At 34.1% G+C, this 16,714-nt stretch overlaps 1 protein-coding gene across 2 annotated transcripts in view; it reads right to left on the reverse strand.

The window, feature by feature from the left end:
- The window catches only part of LOC131691036 (JNK-interacting protein 3), a 1,253,801-nt gene that overhangs the window by 223,367 nt on the left and 1,013,720 nt on the right, over window positions 1–16,714 (reverse strand). The gene's annotated exons all lie outside the window — the stretch shown is intronic.

The raw sequence follows: 16,714 nt of genomic DNA on the forward strand, positions 1-16,714 counted from the left end.
TGTATGTGCGGATATATTAACGAAATGTCCACATCGTTTTCTCGGAGATGGCTGAATCGATTTTCACAAACTTGGTCGTGAATGGAAGGTACAAGGTTTCCATCGGCTGCTATTGAATTACATGGTTACATGGAAAATCTTGTTATAATTTGTTCACATCGCTTTATCGGAATTTTCTAAACCGATTATCACAAAACTTAGTCTTAAATTAAAGGGACAACGTTGCCATCGGCTGCTATTGCTTTTTATATGGATTGGACTTCTAGTTCCTGAATTACAGGATGATGAGTACGATCACGCAGAAAATCCCGATTTCAACGGATACTGCGATTTATGTATAAAGGTGAAATTTTTTCAAAGCTGTGACCACAACTGCTTGGTCTCTATATACATATATATATATATATATATATATATATATATATATATATATATATATATATATATATATATATATATATATATATATATATATATATATATATATATATATATATATATATATATATATATATATATATATATATATATATATATATATATATATATATATATATATATATATATATATATATATATATATATATATATATATATATATATATATATATATATATATATATATATATATATATATATATATATATATATATATATATATATATATATATATATATATATATATATATATATATATATATATATATATATATATAATTACAAGGAAGCCTCCGAACACGCCACGCGGCATCAGCAAGTTCTACCACATGGCACGGGCACTTCCACCACATGGCAACACAACGGCACCGTCATCAATTCAGACCCTGATCAACGTGGCCAACGTAAAATTGCAGACTAGACAGAACGATCGAATAAATCGATCGTGTTAGGAGCAGCAGCATGCAGTCTTGTATTAGAAACGTTCGAGTGAAGTGCAGCGATTCTTGAATTTATAATAAACATAGTTTTTTAAAACACCCAATGTAGGGTTGTGATTAATATTGGCGCAGCCGGTATTAGGAATTGAAGAAGTGATTTATCAGAAAAAAACAGTGGACTTTCATCCTAACAAAGTGAAAAACAGTGATACCCGCTAAAATAAAACTTAGCATCGCTGGCTGACGGCAACAGCCGCCAGAGTGATTCGAGGATCCCCCGCCGATAAACACGTGGAGCACCACCAGCGTTCTTCAGCTACCTACACCACGACAGGTGAGTGAGTTTTTTTAATTTCAAAGAAAAACATTACTCATTTCAGATCAGCGTACTACCAGATAGGCGCTCATCCAACCAGAAGATCGCACTACTAAATAGACGATCTTCTAATTGGCGTACTACCAGATAGGCGCTAATTCGAACAACACACTACTAAATAGGTGTCGTTCTTTGAAATTAACGAATGCCAAAAGCACTGAAAGACGCAAGGCAAAACAAATTTCTGTGCAGCAGGAATTTGAGCTCTTCAGAAGAATCTATCGATTCCATTGAGCCCGGAGGACATTCACACGTCCCCATCGACAAAGGAAAAATTGACGAGCTGACAAACATTAGGTCGCTCAACAACACTAATGATCAACCCGTTGATCACCCCACCATGGATGATATCTTAGTTGCACTAAAAAAAATTAGTAACAGGCAACAACAGTAGGAAGCATTCTTAGGCACTATACAAGCAAAAATTAATAGCAGCGCGAGTGCCGGACAATTTATGCCGACTCCGCAATCACCACAACACTTAACTACGTCAGGCGATCCGTTCAAGATACCTGACCCAATCAAAATGCTACCCGCATGTAAAGGGAGCAAAAAACAATTAAACAGCTGGCTGGAGACAGTAGAAAAAACTTTGAGTGTCTTTGAACCCAGTGAGTCCATCTATATTCCAAATGTACGTCACAGCAGTGGCAAATAAAATTGAAGGTGAAGCAAGGGACATCTTGTGTACAAACGAAAGCCCTACAACCTTCACTGAAATTAAGGAAATTCTAAACGCCTGCCTAGGCGACAAACAAGAATTATCCACATACAACTGCCAACTCTGGCATACAAAAATGGATAGTAATATTAATCAATATTACCAGAAAACCAAACAATTAATACAGAATATAAAATCGATCGCAAAACAAAATACAAAATATAACTCCAATTGGGACGCCATAAATTCATTTATAGACGAATACAGCCTAGCAGCATTTATTAGTGGCCTACAAAAACCCTACTTCGACTATGTCCAGGCAAACGGTCCTAAAGATATCGAACAAGCTTACGCATTTCTTTGCAAATTCACCTCCAATGAAACTACCCGCAAAATAACAGTAGAAGAAAAACATGATAAACAGAAACAATATCCTAAATACACTCCATCTGGAGAAAATAGCAACTTCAACAAAAATTTAAATAACCGGAACGACGAAGCCAAACCAAACCGGCACAAGTTCAATCAACCCAAATTCGAACTATCTCAACAAAAATTTAAAACCGAGCCAATGGACGTCGATTCCTCAATCCGAAGCAAGTTAACACTGAACAAACAAATAAATAATAACGAAATTTCCGATGGAGATACGGAAAGTGAAGAAAGCGAAACCGAAGAAAATTTTTGTTGTATTTCAACTCAGAACTCAGAAACGTAACAAAGCAACTGAAGTCACACAATTTTTTACCATATCTCGTAATCACCAAACAAAATACGGGCCAAACCTTTAATTTTTTAATTGATTCAGGAGCCAACAAGAACATTGTGAAACCTGGCATACTTAGTAAGACAGAAACAATCCAACCAACTACCACTAAAAACACTACAGGTAATAGAATAGTGCACAAAAAGGGTAAATGTAAAGTACTAAGTGAAAAATTACCACCAATTACCCTATATGAATTAGATTTCCACCCCGAGTTCGACGGTCTTATAGGAACAGAAACCCTTTCAAAATTCAACGCCGTATTGAATTAAAAAATGTTCTTAGTCGACCGTTACCGGTAGTAGACGTAGTTGAACGGCGCTACGCTGCAAGTATTTATTTGATTAATTTAAGCCGCACGCGATTTTCGAAAAAAAAGTCAGCATTATGTCGTGCAGTGTTCGATCGTGTTCAATTAGTGATGATCGTTTTTTATGGAAGTGCGAGTTTTGCAACAAATTGTATCACGCGGCCTGTGTAGGAGTGCAACGGCACCAAGAGCATCACATCACGTCTTTTATGATTCCTCTATGCTCGGATTGTCAGCATAATCTTAAAACGGGAATTGACACACGTAAAATGCTTTTCCAACAGGAGCAGCTGTTTAATTTAATCAAGACGCAAACCGATTCCAATCTTCGAATGGCTGCCGACAATAAAAAGTTGAACGCATTTGGTGAACTGTTCGGCAACATTGATCAGCAGCTAAAAGAAACGGTGACTAATGTAAATAATATCACCTGCGCGAAAGTTGATTATGCGGTGTCAACATTATCGCGCGCTATGGAAAACAACGCGGTCAATAAGGCCGATGGGCTCGTTGTTTTAAAAAATCATATAACATCATTATTCAACATATCAATGGAATCCACAAGGAAGCGCATTGAGGAGTACGTGGTGGAGCTCACAACTGACCTGACTCGTGAGCTAAAAAAATATGCTGCGAAGTTCAGAATTTAAGCGTAATAACCATTGACATGGCGTCTCAATGCAACGAACATACCGGTAACCAATCGTTTTCTGCTCGTGATGCTCTTGACGAAATAAAATCACAAGCCAGCGCTGTTGGCGACGATATTTTAGACGAAGTAAGGGCAATTGCCGCGACAATTAGTACCCTGGAAACCAGTGTTAATAATGCTCGTTTGACAACTGCGGTGTCTCCCCCCCGTCTGATGAACGAATTGACCGTCGTTTCAAATAAAACTGCTATCTCAGGTTCGTAGCATAATCAAGTGGCAAAAGATGGATGGCGCACACTTGGTTCGAAAAGAGTGTGGCGCTCCGACTGGTCAGAATATGACTTACGTAAACAGCGTCGTATTAAACAACAAAAAGAGAAAGATAAAGCAGCAAAGAGTAAAAAATCGAGAAGAAAACAGGGTACAAGATACAGCAATGTCAACACTAATAACAATGACACCTACAACAGCAAAGATAGCAAGTGCAATAAGAACAGGAACCGCAATAAGTACAAAAATAACAATAATCACAACTACAACCAAAATAGAAACAACAACAATAGCAACAAAACAACAGCTACAAGTCCAATAATATCACCAACAACTTCAATAGAAACAGGCACAACATAAACAATAACGATCACAACGGAAACAGAAATAACAACATTAACAGCAGTAACAACAACAGCAACAACAATAATAATAACTACAATAGAAACAGCAACAACAACTACAACAAAAATAACAACAACCACAACGAAAACAGAAACAGCAGTTACAGCAACAACAACAACAACAGAAACAGCATTTGCAATAGAAACAACAATGGTCTTAACAACAATCACCATAACAATCAACATCATTGTTCATCTTGCTCCTGTGAACGTTCGTGTTTTCGCCAATTTTAACGCACTTCTCAGAGGCAGACCAGGACAAGCATGACGCAGCTGGTAACAATACAATAATTTTAAACAATATTTTTACGAATAACGAATCACAACCAACTTCTTCGAAAGCCACTGAAATTTTGGTTTACTGTCAAAATTTTAATAGAATGAGGAGCGCCGTAAAGATGAACGAAATCCATAAGAATATATTAGGCTCCTCATTTTCAATAATTCTAGGTACCGAAACAAGTTGGAATGAGGATGTAAAAAGTGAAGAGGTTTTTGGTAGTGACTATAATGTTTTTAGAGATGATCGTGATTTACGGCTAACCCAAAGAATATCAGGCGGAGGAGTTCTCATCGCAGTTTCATCTATATTTAATTCCGATCTTATTGTCTCACCAAAATTCAAAGAATTTGAACATGTATGGGATAAAGCACATATCGCTGATGAAATCCACATTTTTGACTCAGTGTACTTTCCACCGGACCTAGCTTGCAAATCAACATATGAGATTTTCTTTCAAGCAGCTGAAGAAATAATCTCTAATTTTCCTCTAGAATTTAAAGTTCATATTTATGGTGATTTTAATCAGCGCATCTTAGATTTTATTCCTGACTCTGAAAATGAGAGCATTCTACTTCCTGTTGTTGGTGAAAACGAAACATTACAATATATGTTTGAGAAAATTGCATTGCTAGGACTCAATCAAATAAACCATATAAAAAATCAACACAATCGTTATTTAGATCTGCTATTAACAAACATTAATGAAGATTTCTGTGTTGATGAATCTCATTCTCCCTTATGGAAAAATGAAACGTTTCACACAGCAATAGAATTCTCTATTTTTGTGCAGAAGAATCATAATTCCATTGATTGTGACTTCGAGGACATCTTCGATTATAGAAAAGCAAATTATGAAAATATTAAATATAAATTAAGCAGTGCTAATTGGTAGTCCCTTTTAAAGAATCAAAAGAACATTGAATGTGGAGTGGAGATCTTTTATAATATTTTATGGCAAATAATACAGGAGGAAGTTCCACTCACGAAAAAACGACGAAATCATGCATCCAAAAATCCAGTTCGGTTCAACAAGGAAATTATTAATTTGAAAAATCGGAAGCAAAAAGCTTACCAAATTTACAGAAAACACAATAATCAGGATAATTTGGAAAAATACCTCAACATTCGTGACCAACTAACTTTGGCTAAATCTTCGGCACAAACTGTATATAATGCAAAAACTGAAAATGAGATCAAGTCATGCCCAAAAAACTTTTTTAATTGCATCAAAACTAAGTTGAATTCATGCAACTTCCCATCAAAAATGTCTTTAGATGGGAAAGAGGGTGTCACTTCAAAAGATATTTGTAATCTCTTCGCAACATTTTTTCAAGAAACTTATTCTAATTATTCCGACAATGATCGTGACTTTTCTTATTTTCCTGATTATTCAAGAGATGTTGGTGTCAGTCACATTAATGTTCGAGATATCTTGTCTGGTCTCAATGATCTAGATGCCACTAAAGGCTCAGGACCTGATGGAATTCCACCTACTTTCATAAAGAATTTAGCAACTGAGCTTACGTCACCTTTATTCTGGCTGTTCAATAAGTCACTAGAATCTGGTATTTTCCCAAAAGATTGGAAAAAATCTTTTTTAATACCTATTTATAAATCGGGTAAAAGATCTGATATTCGAAATTATCGTGGAATTCCCATACTGTCTTGCTTTCCCAAACTTTTCGAATCCATCATAAATTAAACCATTTTCAACCAAGTCAAACATAAAATAACAAATTCACAACATTGGTTTTTTAAAGGCCGTTCAACTAGTACAAACCTTTTAGAATTTGTTGATTACTCGTTAAATGCCATGGATAAAGGAAATCATATAGAAGCTCTTTACACTGATTTCAGCAAAGCTTTTGATAAGCTGGACATTCCCATCCTAATATTCAAACTTGAAAATTGGGAATCGAGATGAGACTCCTCAATTGGATTAAGTCGTATTTAACAGATCGTCTGCAAAGAGTAAAATTCTATGAGATGAAATATGACATAATTAAAGTTATTTCGGGGGTTCCTCAAGGTTCACACTTAGGACCTCTTCTTTTCATTTTATATGTCAACGACATCTCTCTTATTTTAAAGAACATTAAAATTCTCATATATGCGGATGACATGAAGCTATTTTTAGAAATTAGAAATAATAATGACTATAAAGTTTTTCACAATGAAACACAAATCTTTTATACATGGTGTTCTAAATGTTTACTGGAATTAAATGTTAAAAAATGTAATCTCATGACTTTTAGCAGAAAACCAATCACGGCTTCCGTGTCAATTACATTAGGTAATCAAACCGTTCAGAAATGTGATAAAATAAGAGATTTAGGAGTTATCTTAGATAAAAAATTAAAATTTGTGGAACATTATAACACAATTGTTCATAGAGCTAGTAATATGCTTAATTTTAGAAAACGCTTCGGATATCACTTTCAAGATCCTTACACAATTAAAACTCTTTACGTAGCATATGTTCGGTCTATTTTAGAATATTGTAGTATTGTTTGGTCACCATTCATAAAAAACACGAAGTGAGAATTGAGTCAATCCAAAAACAGTTTCTATTATATGCACTACGCAAATTAAGATGGACAGTATTCCCTCTTCCATCTTATGAAGCACGTTGTATGTTGTTAGATATTCAAACATTGAAAGAACGTCGGGACTATGCTATGATCTCGTTTCTAAACGATATCGTTATGCAGCGTATTGACTCATCTTACATACTGTCAAAATTAAATTTATATGCTCCTACTCGTCAATTACGCAATAGAAATTTGTTCGCGATAGGTCATCACCGTACATACTATGCTAAATTTGGACCACTAAACCAGATGATGGCTGTGTATAACGAGCATTGTGAAAGTATTGACCTTACCATGCCCCGAACAAGTTTAAAACAGTTTTTCAACTCTTTACGGCATCATAGTACATAGAAATAGTATACAGGACAGTATATATGCAATTGATATTTGTATAATGTAGTCTACAATTTGATTGACGAATAAATAAATAAATAAATAAATAAATAAATAAATAAATATCAGAATCTCACACTAACAGTGGGCGACACAATATTCCCGGTTTATAAATACAACATCGAACCAACGAGAATCGAACAAAATCATTTTCTCACCCTTGGCACCGATAAAACCGGTGATTGGCTTGGCAATAAACCTTCAAAATTTAATGAAAACATAATCATCGAACCCGGAATCTATAGAGCTAAAAAGAATAGAACCACAGTCGTAATTCGAGCAAACAAAAAACCAATCTCACAGACCTCATTCCCGGAATTAAAATTACAAGTTAACAACTTTGAAACATGCAGTTTCTTCTCAGACAAACCGGGTATGAAAAAATTGGAATCACACTCATTCGACGAACTAATCAGAACAAAACACCTTTCCAAGTTCGAAAGAGACCGACTACTAGATACCCTTAAGAAGCATAGCGATGTAATACTTAAAGAAAACGAAAAACTAACTGCAACTACGAAAATTAAACATAAAATTAACACAACTGACGAGCTCCCGGTCTACACCAAAACCTACAGATACCCCCATGCTCTTAAAGAAACCATAAAAGAACAAGTCAACGATATGCTAGAAAACGGCATCATAACACACTCAGAATCTCCGTGGAACGCACCAATTTGGGTAGTTCCCAAGAAATTGGACGCATCTGGGAAAAGGAAATTCAGGGTTGTCATCGATTATCGTAAATTGAACGATAAAACGATCGAGGACAAACACCAACATACCACAAATTGAAGACATACTCGACAGTTTGGGGAAAGCAACATACTTCACCACTCTAGATTTAAAATCATGTTTCCACCAGATTGAACTCGACGAAAGTTCAAGAAATAAAACTACTTTCAGCACTGATCAAGGATATTATGAATTTCTACGAATGCCATTCGGATTAAAAAAACGCACCGGCGACATTTCAACGAGCTATGAACTCAATACTAGGCGACCTAATCAGAAGAGTTTGTTACGTATACCTCGATGACATAATAGTGTTTGGCAGGAATTTGAAACACCACCAAAAGTTCTCGAAAGACTAACCCTATCAAATTTGAAAATCCAGGTGGATAAGTGCGAATTCTTAAGAAAAGAATGTGAATTCTTAGGACACATAATAACAGAAAAAGGCGTTAAGGGAGTACCGGAGCGGGAAATGAGCATAAAAAGTAATAAAATAAACCAGCATCACTTGACACGTTGCCACTCACCTATTGCAAAGTTTCAACTATTCAGAAATACTCTAGTATGCTTCTGATTTTATGAAATATGAATTGAATTGCTTGTAAAAAGTATTTCGTTATGTTATTTAGGAATCAATACTGTGATGATGGCGCCCTATCAGTGCTGGCTCCTAGGTAAACCACTGGTTATACAAACCGAGTATTATATGTATGCAACGCCCAGGCTGGATTCATCGATTTAGTAGAGTCGCTTCATTATACAAGGTTCATCTGCTACATAGTATATTATAACCGAACCCAAATAATCCGCCAATGTTTGAACTACTCCAGTAGCGATTCTAAGTAAATCATGATTGCTAGCAGGAAAAACAATTAGGTATGTTGTATCGGTCAGATAAATAGTTGATCTACCAAATTTGGAACAATCACAGAGATAAGTCAAAGGTTTGATTCACCACTTTCATTGTGGAACTCCAATCTTCTCCTGACAATCCTATTGGTACTAAAAACATACCGATTTCGCCTCGTGGCAATATGAGACCATTTTCCCTTGATACCATCAGACCAGGAAGCGTACACTCTTCGTTTTAGCACCTAATCTTCTAATAGCCGTAAGCACAAAGCCGTACTAACTGTTTTTAAACCGGACTAACTTTTAAACCGACCTAAAATATTTGGTAAGCTTTAATCAAACGATGCTGTCATTTATATGGCTGCGTTCTGATCTGCGTTACACGTCAATGTTAAAAGCAACAAATTCAAGTTAAAGAAAATGAGTAAATTCATTCCGATATTTTCTTGCAGTAAAATAGCTTTCCTTCGTCAAATATCTCGTTCCAAAGGGTTTGAGAACAATTTGTCAACTTGTTGCCGATATGTTTCTGAACATAGAACTTTAACATGTTGGATATTCGAAAGTTGGCCGATGATGTGCAGTACTTTGTAGTGACATAATATGCACAAAAGAAAATAAATTGATATACGTATGCATATTTTTATTCAGTTTGAATAGGCGCTCGTCGAGTAAGAGGTGGCTAAACCATCGGTTGTAATTGGTGCTATGATAGTTATTTCTCGACAAAAATATGATTACTGGTTAAAACCCAACAGTCAAAATTCTCTTTGAAAGGAAATTCTGGACAAACCGTCGCTGGATAAACACAGTTCATAGCAATTAATGGAAGAGAAAATTTTTCTCTTTTGTTTACTGCCAACATCTGTGATTGGCGAGTAACGGGAATTCCCTTTCAAAGAGAATTTTGACAGTTGGATTTTAAGCCGGAATTATATGTTTGTCGAGATTTCATACTTTTATTAAAAAATTGGTTAAAATATTTCAATTTGAATTTAAAATGAACTGTGAGTGTCATTCTAATTGAACATGATACCTATCAACGTGGGGGAGAATATTTATTTTCGTTTCAAGTGAATTTTCTCAAGTTTGGAATAAAGATCAATTATCAATGAAGGTCTGCGAATTAAAATTATACACGTTTTTCAGCGAGGTTTAAATAAAAAGTAAACAAACATCAAACAGAAAATTAAACTTTGACAGAATGATCATTTATATTCACGAGCGTTATATTTTTACATTTCTTACAAAAGAAATGTATAGGATTCGCTCAAACTTAGACAACTTTTTCCGAGGCCCGGAGGGCCGAGTCTCATATACCAATCGACTCAGCTCGACAAATTGAGACAATGTCTGTATGTGTGTGTGTGTGTATGTGTGTATGTATGTATGTACAAAATGTCATGTAATTATCTCAGCACTGGCTGAACCGATCTTAATGAAATTAGTTTCAAATAAAAGGCCTAACGTTGCCATTTGACGCTATTATTTTTGATTTTAGATACATTGTTTACTTTTTGAGATATGGGCAATTTTATCAAAACACAGCAGGTTTTTTGCAAATAACTTTCGAACAATACAATGTTGTCCCACAAACTTGTAAAAATATCTATCTAACAAGCTATAGATTGTCTAAATCCGTGCACGAGCGGCGGAGATATTACACATTTTTTATTTTTAGTCCTCGCTTACCAATTTCCACTAACCCTTGTGAAGCAAGCTAAAATCCTCACATTAAAGGGCAAGCCGGGCCTCTCATGCCCGTCTAAATTCAAGCTCCTTTTTGCCGTTCTCATATAGAAAGGTTATGTAATCGGTCGAAATTTCGACTTTTTAACCGAGACCCGCAGGGCCAAATCTCTTATACCATTCGACTCAGTTAGTCGAGATCGTAAAATGTCTGTATATGTGTATGTATGTATGGATGTATGTATGTGGCAAACAATCTCACCGATTTTTGTCTGAGGTGGCTGGACCGATTTGTACAAATTTAGTCTCAAATGAAAGGTGCAGCCTTCCCATCGGTCGCTATCGATTTTTTTATTGATCCGACTTTCGGTTCTGGAGTTACGTGTTGAAGAGTACAATCACACAGTAAATTTCCATAGAAACTGATATCACCATGATGTCCAAATGATGCAATATATATTAAAATATGTGCAACATTACTTGGCTTTGCATGTCTAGATCATTAAAGACCCACCGAAGGCACTTCGACCACATTGGGCAGCTATGGCGGTTCTTGATGCCCCGGGGGAACTTACCAAGCTCCTAAGATAATGTCATACCTATTTCTCAGCGAATTCTTTACCGATTTTTACAAACTTGGTTTCAAATGAAAGGTACAGCATTCCCATTGGCTGCTGTTGAATTTCTAATTGATCCGACTTCCGGTTCCGGAATTACAGGATGATGAGTACGAACACGCAGCAAATCCCGATTTCAGCGTATAAGGTGATGGATGTAAAAAGGTCAAATTTTTTTTCCAAAAGGTGAGTACTCGGAAGATCACGTCGACTGTCGATTAGTTCTGAGCTCTATTTCGTTTGAACACGACCAATAAATGTTTCAGGGTAGCTATTAATTTCTTCTGATGTATAACCGGAGTACATATTCATATTTTTCTGCATCAGATTCATCGTCGGAAGCAATATCATTCACATCTTCTTCCTCGCTTTGCAAATCAGTTTCGGAATTGTCTGCTGTTGAATTTGCTCGAATTTCTTCCATTGTTTCAGATTCTTTGAGACGATTGAAAACATGGGCATATCGTCTTTTAGCCATTTCAATTTTTTGTTGCTTTTAGATCCTACAATTTGAATAATTACGACAACTATAACACAAATAATAGACAACAAAAATAGACAATAACTACAGAGTCAGGTTATGTTGCATCCAAATAATTGTCAAGTAGACCACAGTGGGTGAAATAAAAGTATTTACCCAAAAAATATGACACACGTCATTATCGTATGCTATTTTTACATTTCTTATAAAAGAAATGTATAGAATTCGCTCAAACTTTCAAGATTTTTTTCTTATAAAAAAGGTAAAAAGATAAAATCAATCAAAACATGAAAAAATTCCTGCTAATATGAAGATGAACTCATCAAAATGTTTTTTTTCAGATAAATATTGATGTATAAAACCCGTGGTATTCCTAGTAAATATTGCATGCACACCGGGCCTACCAGGCCCGGCTTGCCTTTTTGTGCATGTAAAAAATTCAAACATAGCTGCGCATCACTCCATACATGAAAATTTCACAATTCTTTATTTTTGTTATAGATTTCAAAGCTACTTATCAAAATTTCCATGCCCAAGCTTATACTGCATACACATTTTTTTGTAACTAAAAAATTGTAACGTGCCGGGCCTATGAGACCCGGTTGCCTTTTTGAGGGCTAATTAAAAATGAGATTGTTTCATACAGAGTATTGCTTTACTGGTGTTTTAGGGGCAAAACTGAACCGATTTTGAATATCGGGGTATGAAAACACATCTACGTGATTCAAGAAGTTCGATGCTGAGAACATTTTGTGAATTACCTTTACAATAAATGAACTCTTTCTCAAAAATCAATATATAAGTTCACTTCAAAGACAAAATAATGCGTTGATGAAGAAACAGTGAGTTCTTGCATTATTCCTTGGATAAGGCATTGCGTTCAATCATGAGGTAAATGTTGGATGGTATATCAATACACAGATCAACAAGTAATTCACCTAGTAGTGAGATAAAAGATTTCTAATATAATTATACTTGTGGCGTCACCGAAAGCAACTGTATGTTTGAAGCCCAAAAATCTAGCGAAAATTTAGCTCTTTTGCAAGATTTAGGTTATACTGGTTATGGAGCAAAAATTACTACTTACATTATTTATGACAAGAATGTAAGAAATCAATATATCAAAATAATATACCTATAAAAATAATGTCACTGCATTAACCATCATTTGCCATTCCTCACACGCCCCCCCCCCCCCCCATCTCTCTCTCTCTCTCTCTCTCTCTCTCTCTCTCTCTCTCTCTCTCTCTCTCTCTCTCTCTCTCTCTCTCTCTCTCTCTCTCTTTCTCTCTCTCTGTCTCTCTTCTATCGCATCTATTTAGCTATTTCTGTATGCATTTCTAAGTTGTGTGATAAGATCTTCTGCCAATCTGAAATATTTATTAATTGTAATTGCAAAGGTTTGAGAAAACAAAACTATTTTTTGTCTGCTGCTACATCAACTCAACTTTAATTCAATTGTATTCAAAGCCTGTATCTACACTATAATTAAGGAAATTCATGGCTATATCAAAAAAAAAATTTGGTTTAACTGGGTAATACGAAAGTTTGACGATGGAAATTTTCAAAAGAGGCATTCCACGTGCGATATTTAAACTATTCGTATCTCTATTGAATTTTGTATGGAATATATGCTCAAAGACTGAAAGTTGAAGCCAGGATTTCGAAAACAAAATACATGAGAGGAAGAGGTTCTAGAGACGACAATGTGAACCTCCCACCCGAGTTCGGATTGACGGTGACGAAATCGAGATGGTCAACGAATTCATGTATTTGGACTCACTGGTAACCGACGACAATGATAACAGCAGAGAAATTCAGAGACGGATCATAGCGGGAAATCGTGCCTACTTTGGACTCCAGAGGACGCTCCGGTCGAACAAAATTCGCCGCCGCACGAAGTTGAATATCTTCAAGACGCTGATTAGATCGGTGGTCCTCTACGGCCACGAGACCTGGACTATGCTCGTGAGGACCAACGCGCCCTTGGAGTTTTCGAACAAAAGGTGTTGCGTACCATCTATGGTGGCGTGCAGATGGAAGACGGAACGTTGCGCAGGCGAATGAACCATGAGTTGTATCAGCTGCACATTCGTTGTATTGGTACGAACTTTCATGAAAAATAACGGATCAAAGACCAAAAATATCCACAAATTAGATCCAGGAAAAGAAGTCCCCAAAGTACCCACTCTCGATGGGGGATGCAACTACAATGTGTCTTCTAACTTATCGTCGTCCATATTTGGATATACTGAGTAGTTTGAACCATTTCTTTTTCACAATATTGGTCTTTATAGGACTTATTTATCCATATTTCCTGCACGAGAATTCCGAACGAAACAATACAAACACGGCTTTTATGCAATCGACATAGCCTAGACATTTCACACTATTTACTTCAAGGCAAATAAAAACTTTGAAATATCTACCTGTCTCATTCTCGAATCGCATTCTCCTTCTGTCGTTCTCTGTTTAAGGGGCTTGAAAGCACATGTGACCTTGTCTCACTTCACTATATTCAATTGGACCAGTAAATTCTGTTCTGCACATAAATCTTTTTTCGGGAATATGTGACCAAAAAGTAAACTTTGAATTCGTCAAGTAAAGAAGCATGAAAACAAAAAGAATAAAACCAAAAAAAAAGATGGAAGCCCTAGAAAGTCCATTGCATATTTACTAGCCTTTTCTCAGAAGATGGGATTTTCAAAAACATTTCAAAACTTTCTGATGCAATGGTTTTCAAATTCGTACAATCCGGTTTATTCATTTTCTTTATTCAAAAATGTTTTTGGCTTCAAATATATGACCATTTCATTTTAATTAATTATTTCATTCCGCATCTTTTTATTCGTTTTGTTCATCTGCGTTCATTTTACTTATTTTAGTCGTTTCATTCTTTGGATTCACTCTGATCAGTTTATTCTTTTTGTGCATTTTACTCATATCATTCATTGTTTTCATTGAATGCATTTCATTATTTTTTTCCAGTTTATTCATTTTGTTCAGTTTCTTCATTTTAATAATCTGACTACTTTTTCAGTTTTAATCATTTCATCCAAATAATTTAATTGATTCAATTTATTTCTTTATATTAATTTATAACCTTTTACTGCTGTTCAATTTTTCATTTTAATCAATGCATTTAATTCTGCTCATTTTTTTCTTTTTATTCATTTTATCACTTCAGCTCATTTTGTTTATTTGATTCGTTTGTTTTATTTATGCATTTCATTTATTTTTTACTTTATTCATTTTGTTCATCCATTCTTTTTATTCATTTGATCCATTTCATTAATTTGATTCATTGTATTCACTGGAAGAATTAAATCAATTTGATTCATTTGATTCATGTGATTCATGTGATTCATATGATTCATTTGATTTATTTGATTCATTTGATTCATTTGATTCATTTGATTCATTTGATTCATTTGATTCATTTGATTCATTTGATTCATTTGATTTATTTGATTTATTTGATTTATTTGATTTATTTGATTCATTGATTCATTTGATTCATTTGATTCATTTGATTCATTTGATTCATTTGATTCACTTGATTCATTTGATTCATTTGATTCATTTGATTCATTTGATTCTTTTGATTCATTTGATTCATTTGATTCATTTGATTCATTTGATTCATTTGATTCATTTGATTCATTTGATTCATTTGATTCATTTGATTCATTTGATTCATTTGATTCATTTGATTCATTTGATTCATTTGATTCGTTTGATTCGCTTGATTCGTTTGATTCATTTGATTCATTTGATTCATTTGATTCATTTGATTCATTTGATTCATTTGATTCATTTGATTCATTTGATTCATTTGATTCATTTGATTCATTTGATTCATTTGATTCATTTGATTCATTTGATTCATTTGATTCATTTGATTCATTTGATTCATTTGATTCATTTGATTCATTTGATTCATTTGATTCATTTGATTCATTTGATTCATTTGATTCATTTGATTCATTTGATTCATTTGATTCATTTGATTCATTTGATTCATTTGATTCATTTGATTCATTTGATTCATTTGATTCATTTGATTCATTTGATTCATTTGATTCATTTGATTCATTTGATTCATTTGATTCATTTGATTCATTTGATTCATTTGATTCATTTGAATCATTTGATTCATTTGATTCATTTGATTCATTTGATTCATTTGATTCATTTGATTCATTTGATTCATTTGATTCATTTGATTCATTTGATTCATTTGATTCATTTGATTCATTTGATTCATTTGATTCATTTGATTCATTTGATTCATTTGATTCATTTGATTCATTTGATTCATTTGATTCATTTGATTCATTTGATTCATTTGATTCATTTGAATCATTTGATTCATTTGATTCATTTGATTCATTTGATTCATTTGATTCATTTGATTCATTTGATTCATTTGATTCGTTTGATTAATTTAATTCATTTGATTCATTTGATTCATTTGAATCATTTGATTCATTTGATTTATTTAAATTATTTTATTCATTTGATTGATTTAATTCATTTAATTCATTTAATTCTTTTGATTCATTTGATTCTTTTGAATCATTTGAATCATTTGATTCATTTGATTCATTTGATTCATTTGATTTATTTGATTGATTTAATTCATTTGATTCATTTGATTCATTTAATTCATTTGATTTATCTGGTTCATTTTATTCATATCTTTAATTTTATGCATTTCATGTTCAGTCATTCGTTTTATTTCATTCAATTTGTT

The sequence above is a fragment of the Topomyia yanbarensis genome, chromosome 3, assembly GCF_030247195.1.
Source record: "Topomyia yanbarensis strain Yona2022 chromosome 3, ASM3024719v1, whole genome shotgun sequence".
NCBI classification, from domain to species: domain Eukaryota; kingdom Metazoa; phylum Arthropoda; class Insecta; order Diptera; family Culicidae; genus Topomyia; species Topomyia yanbarensis.